The 8149-nt window shown below is 43.3% G+C and overlaps 1 protein-coding gene across 1 annotated transcript in view; it reads left to right on the top strand.

The window, feature by feature from the left end:
- LOC144477146 (uncharacterized) overlaps positions 1-8149 on the top strand; it is a 330738-nt gene that overhangs the window by 224999 nt on the left and 97590 nt on the right. The gene's annotated exons all lie outside the window — the stretch shown is intronic.

Raw genomic sequence — 8149 nt, 5'->3', positions numbered from 1 at the left:
TTATCCAGGATAGTCGCGGTTTACTTAATTCAATACAAGTATTAAGAATTAATATTTACTTAATTTAATTCATAATTAAATTCCAATATTGAAAATCGATAAAAATTGAATTTATAACAACATTCTAATAACAAATTTATACAAAAGTACTTCGAAATCGTACAGCATTCTACATCACGTAATATACCTTATTTCTATAATTCCATCTATGCTCCAACAATTCTAAAATTCACAGTGAATTTACAATAAAAATTTTAGTTACGAATTTATGCAAAATTACCTAAAAATTGTGCGCATATTTTATAACGATATGCAGAGAATCGTAGCACCTTCGTTAGAGAAGATTGTGCAGGGTGTTTTCGCGCGGGTGGAGATTTATGCCGCGTAAACGGAATCGGGAGCGATCGATGGATAATGAAGGGCCCTCGTGAAAAAAATCATACATGGGAGATTGGTTCGTTGACCTCCTTGCATCCTGCTGACTCTTGCTACCCCGGCGCGGCTCTTCTTAAACGCGCCGCGCCGGGGGTTTTAATAAAAAGTCAACGAAGATCGCCGAGCTTTATACTTCACCGCGAGGAAAAGCCCTTTTTTATTTTAGCGAAAACTTGGCAGCGAAATTACAATGAAACGAAAACCTCGATATTGTTTTACAAACGATTAGGATCGCGCAAATTTCGTCTGCGACTTTATTTCATTTTATTTCGAATTATTCTGTAAAATTTTGTTCAACGCAGAGAAGAAATTCTTCGAATTCAGAGAGAAATTCTTGCAAATATCACAATTGTTCTAGCAACAAAGTTTAGACAGTTTTACAAATTCCATAATTTATATAACAATAGTTAGAATAATAGAAAAATTCCTAAAGCTAGCTAGAAATTCGTCCAATATTTATATTTGAAATATTCCTGTTGCTATAATATTTTCTCTGTATTTTAAAACGATTTAGATACACTTACACAATATTCTGTTATAAATATTATACGCTACTTAATTAAATTATATTATTCTATTACTGTATTTGTACACTATTGTGCAACACACTCTGCTATAAATATCATATAATAATTCATAAATCATCCTCACAGGAATCAAATCATTTCACTTCCAAAATACATCTCCATGCAATTTCCAAAAAAGTACGCGCCCGAAATTAATTCAGTTTTCGCAAACAAACGCCGCGTTAATTAGGTTCTTTAGGAGCCGCGCCGTGCGCAGTTTCATTTCGGGCGCTAGAGCAAATTTTAAATCTCGAGGAATCGCGCGCGAGCGTTCGAAATAATATTCAGGGAAATCCTGGGGGGGGAGGCTAGAACACGGCGCGCCAAGACGTTGTTTAGCCGGGGCGAACAATATACAAGCCAGCGCGCACATATTTCCGGCATAATTTTGCACCTGGTTCTGGTGTCCTCAGTATGCGGGGGCTTGTGGAAGCCCGCGAGATATCCGAGGAACTTAATACACTGTATCAGAGCTTAACTCGTTGTCACCACCGTGGCTGCGCTTTTCGGATCTCGCATATTCCGCGAGTCTCTCGCCGTTAAACTACCCCGGCGCCGGAAGCATTGAAATTAAGCGAATTATAGCGCTCCTCGACCTTGCGTACAGTGTCGCGAGGTTAGGTTAATATTCGTACATTTTTATTCTTGCTTCATTTACCTGAAACGAATTTTATTTCATTAAACAATCGATGGGTTTTGATTTTATGAAAGGGAACAATTCTTTTTCTTTTCGCATTGAATAAAAATATTTTTAAATAGACAACGGTGTATCGTTTTACTATGTTCGCCAACGTTTTATAATTAGAACGGAGGCACCGGCGATATGCAAAGAGTTCAATGTACACGTTTCCCGGTGTACCGTATTTCTGGAACATCACATGTCCGTGCCCACTGTGTTTTCTCTTAATAGATTCAATATTATCCTCTCCCTCTCTCCCTCTCTCTCTCGTTCACGTAATTTTCGTGACACGACAGATGGGCTCTTCTGCACCGCGGAGTATATTTATATCCCTATAATGGCAGTTCGTTTCCATTAAGGATCCACGGGTAGGGTGCCAATGTTATGCTAGAGATGCTTTATGGGGGCCAATTTATTTTTGGACGAACCTTCACCATTTTCTCGAAAAGAAGCGCAAATGAAGTCGTCGGACTACCCTTAGAACGCGATTCCATTGCAATTCGTTTATTTCGAGGTTATGTAGTATTCGAGGTTTCGGTAGAAAATTAAATAGCATAATATAATACAATATAATAATAAAATTCAACAGAGATAAAATTCAACATATTACAATATAATAATAAAATTCACACTTCGAAACTTCGAAACAAGGAAACACGTCGAAGAGCGAATAAATTTCGGGCATCGCCATAGGGGTCTATGGAACACCGTGCCGGACAAGAAAGCGTGCGTTCACGGTCGGTAACAAGCGAGAAGCCTTTGAAGTACATTGTTTTCCACCTGATTTGTCGCGTGCCCGTTCGCCTCGTCCTTTTCACCGCCTAATTATCGGGTCGGAAAGCTCAGCTGGACGTGACGACATCTAAAAGCCTCGCTTTCTTCTTCCGTGTACGGAGCTCGAAGGGAGGAGGATGGGGTGGACACGCGCACCACCCCCTTTTTGCGAGAGATTTTCGATAGCCCTAAAAGCAGGCTCTCGTTACGAAGGGGGTCTCGTCGGACGCTAATCAGGATCAAAGTTACCTACGTCCGCGTGCTCGCGCGATCGCAACTTAAATAGAACCGCCCGTACCATCCAGGCTCTGCCAAAATACGGGAGCGCGTTCTTTTTTTTTTTGTCAAATTTTTCATCCGCGTTCAATCGCTTGATTCGCTAATCCCGCGCCTGCTGGCCCCGGACAAATTCACGACGCGTTGCTGGCCCCGTCACACCATGCGGGATCGGCGACGCGACGAATTGATTACACGAGATCCGTCCGACGCTTGTTTCTACACGCCGATATGGCGAGTCGACGTCGTCCGCTCGCAGCGGCGATGAGAATTTTAAATCGAGGTTAATTCGGCGATACGTCCGACTATATTATAATGAATTAATAGTGAATTAATAGCGAATTAAATATTATCGAATTAAATGATACTGAATTAGGTAATAATTGAATAATATTGAATTAAATGGTACTGAATTAAAGTAATATTAAATTAAATCATACTGAATCAAATAATAGCGAATTAAATATTATTGAATAAAATAATCCCGAATAAAGTAATGCCAGATCAAATAACATCAAATTAAACAATAATCCATAAATCTCACATAATACTTCAATACCTAAAATACTGACGAAAAAAGGGGCTACCAACACGCGAGAGCTGTTCAAGCAACGAGCCCCGATGGAAATTCGCATAATCGCGGATCCATTGTGTGTGTTTCGGCGGGGCCGGCGCGATTATAATTTCGAGCGAAGTCATGTAATAGCGATATCGCGTGACAGAAACGCGTTCCTAGCTTGGCGCCGTGTCACTGTTCTTCGACAGTTTTCGCGTCGGGTCGACACGGCCGGCAGGGGGCACGTGTTGCACATTTCGATTGTCGCGCGGATTCGGCCCGTGTATAGTCGTTTACATATAAACGGGGAAGGGGAGGGGAGGGGGGACCTCCGGCCGTGTTCCAGCATGTAGAACACGTGCACAGGTTTCGGTTGTACGGGTTCCGAGTTGCACACTCGTTGGCCGAAGTTCCCGCGTTTCGAGTAAATTCGGAACAGACGGCGATCGTTTGCCATTTCAATTATTATTATACTCGGCGCCGCGCGCGCCGCTCTCCCATATTTCCCCGGACCAATTTCTGTTTCCGCGTTCGATCTAACTTTGTTCGCGCGACTGCTCGAACTTCGCCGGGCTCGCGTTTCGCTTGCGACACTAATGCGAATACTTGATAAAAATTGCCAACTATTACCGATATAAAACTAAGTAAAAATTGCTAGTTATTATTCTATTGTTCCATCGTTCGATCATTTTAAATAATTGCTCTTCTATTATCGTATTATTTATTAGACTCCCGAATTTATTTTATAGCTGAGTTATAGCACGTTCGTATAGATCGGAGCGTAGCATTCGCACACCGTCGCGAAATTAGCCCCGCACGATTTCTGCGTACCCGCGCGGAACACTAATTAATATTAATAGAGCGCGAGCGAACCTGTCCTTCCGGTTCACTCTAAATAACAGTCGCGATGTCGCATTGTTCTATAGAAAGCGGTGGTAGTCGGCATTGCACATCGATGGTTATATGAAGCAATTCGCTCTCGCTCGACGTCGGCCGTCGTCATTCCATTCGCGCTATGCAACGCGACTGTAATAGCAACAATTATGTTTGCTCAGTGATACAGATAGTTTAGCATCGAAGTGGCACGCGGGCTGATCGAAGGGGCCGGTTATAGTCCCGACAAGGTTACAGGAAGTCGATTCTTTTACGGTCGACGAATTGTCCTACTCGGTTTTCAAGTATAGTCCGCTGTTAAGACAATTGTTCAACATTTAATCGTGTCAGTCATGAGAGTCGATACGATGAGAGAAGAAAGTCGGCTCTCTAATGATCTTCGAGATAGCAGCTCATTAACTTCGAGGAAATTTCAAGTCTTAGCTGTTTTCTCCGTTGGTTAAATGTATGCGTGATGGTATTAAAAATTATTAGGACTGTTTATTTTCCATAAAATTTCGCAAGCCATTAGTTAGGCAACAATAACGAGCAGACGTGGCCATTTCCGTAGCTGTCCGCGCGTGTATATATCTCTGAGTGGGAGCGACCGGGAAATTATGGGTTGATAGCGCCGGCTAAAGAGATTTAATAGTCTTCCAAGGCGAAATATGATCGCTTTGCATAGGCAAGAGGTCGTGGGCGCGCTACGAAAGGGTGTCCTTTGCAGCGCGGCAGCCACTTATGCCAAAGAGACTTTACCCCAAAGACGACAACGGCCCTTTGGTGTCGAAATACGTGTGAAGCATTCGTGCCTTTAAATGCGACCGCCCTGGGGCTAACATCTCTCCCTCTCCTCCTCTCTCTCTCTCTCTCTCTCTCTCTCTCTCTGGCTCTCTCGTTTTCCCGGTCCATCCTCCCTCCACCGTCTTAGCCGCAACCGCGCGCGTACACACAGAGAGCCACGCCGCGTCCTCCTTCAGAAACCTGTTCCCATAAATCTTAATGAACCCGGAGGATTTACGAATCATTTATACATATTGCTCGGAACACTCCCGAAGGCTAAGCAGATCTCCAGCTGGGGACGTGTACTTAAACCGGGACGCTTCCTTGTAAGATTTAAGGGGCCGACCAATTAACGCGTCAAATCACGCTAATTTAATGGATTTTAAATTTTTAGCGGTATCATTATTATACGGCCCTTCATAAAATTACAACATTATCGTTCTTTACGAAATTCTGATATCATTATTATTACGTGGCGCTTTAGGAAATCATGATATTATTATTATTATTATTATTACGTGGCCCTTTAGGAAATTAAGATATTATTATTATTACGTGGCCCTTTACGAAATTCTATCATTATTGTGCGGCCCTTTAGTAAATTATGATTACGTTGCCGATCGCGGCGCGACAGCTCGAATTAATTCTAACGTTTCGCGACGAATTATTCGTCGGCGCGACGGGCGCGTAACGCGGAAATCAAAGGGCCGTTTCCCGCCGCCATGCCACGGCGACACGTGTTTTTAATTCCCGCGTGGAAACACGCCTTTACCGGGTGGTTCCGCCGTCGCCCTGTTACAGGGCCGCCCTTCTCTCGGCCCCTTCTCTCTCCCCCATTCGACCGGCCCTGCTAATGAAAATCGAACGATCAAAAACGCGGAAAGGCTCTCCTTTGCCGGATTTCCCTTTGAATTATGCCCGGGGAAAACTAGGAGTGCCCAAAGAGAAAGAAAACACGCGCGCGCGGATCACCGTCGGGCACGCGGCGAAAACTCTCTCTCTCTCTCTGTTGTTTTTGCGCCCCGTGGAACCTTTGAACCTCGCCCGAAACCGGCTCCCACCCCCGAATCCAATTTTTAATGTACTTTGACAGTTTTCGTGTAATTTTAGGGGCAACGCGCCCGGAGATTGCTTCGAGGGACGTTCGGTTATTCTGCGTCCGGTTTTCTGGAATTGCGTCTTACAGAGACGCGGAAAATTGTGCTCGCGGTGCTAGTGGTGTCCTCATGGTTTCTTTATGTCGCGGAGAAGCGTTTATTATTTGGCGATCAATGATTTTTATAGGGATCGCGAGGTCGTTCGTCTGGTTATGCGGTCGCGTTATATGCAGTGAAATAAAATTGATAGAATGGAGCTGGTAATGAAATCAAATGGAACCGAGTGGAATTGAATAAAATAGGATATAATAAAATAGAATAGAGTAAAATAAAATAGAATAGAATAAAATAAAATATTATAAAATAAAATATCGTAGAATAAAATATCGTAGAGTAAAATTAAACAGAACAGACTATAGTAAACTAAATTAAATGAAAATTCGACAATTTAGAAAACTTCGTACAGCAGTCGCATTTAACCCTTGACACGGCGAGCATTCCTATTGTTTGTTCAGGGTACAGCCGTTCTGCAAACAGCAGGAGAGTCGAGCGTGATGTCTTCAGTAATTAAATTCGGTCCAGCGAGCTGATTCTAAAGCGATAATGAAGTTAAGACTGACTCCCCCCTTATCTGAAGAACTAGTTTGCCGTCCACCTCGCTCTTCGCACGGACGTGTCAAATTCCGGGAGAAAATACTTGGATTAATTAAGATCGTGTCGGGAACCTACTCCCCGGTAGACGTTCACGGCCACACAGCTACAGTAAATCAAGCCGGTAATTAGAGAACGAGTGCAAATCGAGTCAGAAGTAATTTAGCAAGTATTTATATTCTTATTGGAACGATTAGATATGTGGATTTATGTTAATTTATATGTCGAGGCGCGTATGAAATTATTGAAACAGGAATACGTTTTTCTTTGACGATGTCTTTCTAAATTCGAGTTATCCTTTTTGAGATTTTCAACGCTGATATAAATGTGTATCAGTGCTCAGTGAAAATGCATATTTAGATACAAATTAGAAATGTAGTAAAAATAGTAAAAATGTCTGTTAAAGTGGATATGAAAAATTAATAATAAAAATGCATATTAATGTATAATAAATGGAGCTTCGACAAAGTAATTTACCAAGTGAAAATACCGTGGAAAACTGAAACATTTTAGCAAAAATTCTATGTTAATACAACGAACTACCGATCTGGGCCACGAGGAGGTGTATATATCTAGGAAAGCGATCGCTCTCATTACGGATCGATTGATCGGCGCAGGTTCGTTAACGCGTCTCCGAGCCAAGATTTAATCTTTCCCCGGGGTAAATCGAATGAATTCGCTCTGGCGGAATTAACATTCCCCGCGGAGATGAGTATAAGACGGTGGAGCAAGGAAGAGACAGAAGGAGGAAGACAGAGGTAGATAGGTTAAAAATGAGAGAAGTGTATAGGTAGAGAGAGAGATAAAGAGGACGAGAGGGCAAGAGAAAAAGAGACAGAGAGCCCAAGTAGACGACAGAAAGAGACAGAAAAAGCCAAAAAGAAAGACAGAGAAATACAGAAAGAAAGACAGAGAAATACAGAAAGATGGATACATAAAGAGAAAAGTGATGGCCGGGTGGAAGAGAGAAGCGCAGCGAGCAGTGCACAAGGTTTTCTCCAGGGGGCATAAGAAAATCGGGCCGAGCTGTCGTCCCGTAAACGTTCCCTGGATCGAGTTAACCGTCTGATTACTCGAGGGCGACGCGGACGGTGCCCTTACCCTTGTTCTCGTTCGCGTCCCTCCGCCCTGGAAAATGGGCGTTTGCAATTTAACGGAATCTCTGCATATAGAGTGGGCTCATCGCGACGGTTCTGTACTTTAAATGACGTCCCGGAAGTCCCCGTACTAATTCTATGGGTCTTCGAATGGATCCCGTAGCACGGTGACGCGCGCTCCCCCTCTATCCTGTCCATCTCCGAAGGGTTCGAGACAAGAGCCGGCTGGCCTCTCGACGTTGCAGGGGCGACGGCTTCGCCAAACCGGACCGTCGTTTCTTGAACGCGCGATACACGGAAAACGCGCTTCCTCTCTCGCGCCTCGATTTAATTAATCATTGATACTATCGCGACGATTTAAC

The sequence above is a fragment of the Augochlora pura genome, chromosome 11 (assembly GCF_028453695.1).
Source record: "Augochlora pura isolate Apur16 chromosome 11, APUR_v2.2.1, whole genome shotgun sequence".
NCBI classification, from domain to species: Eukaryota; Metazoa; Arthropoda; class Insecta; order Hymenoptera; family Halictidae; genus Augochlora; species Augochlora pura.
This window is presented reverse-complemented; position numbering and strand designations above follow the sequence as displayed.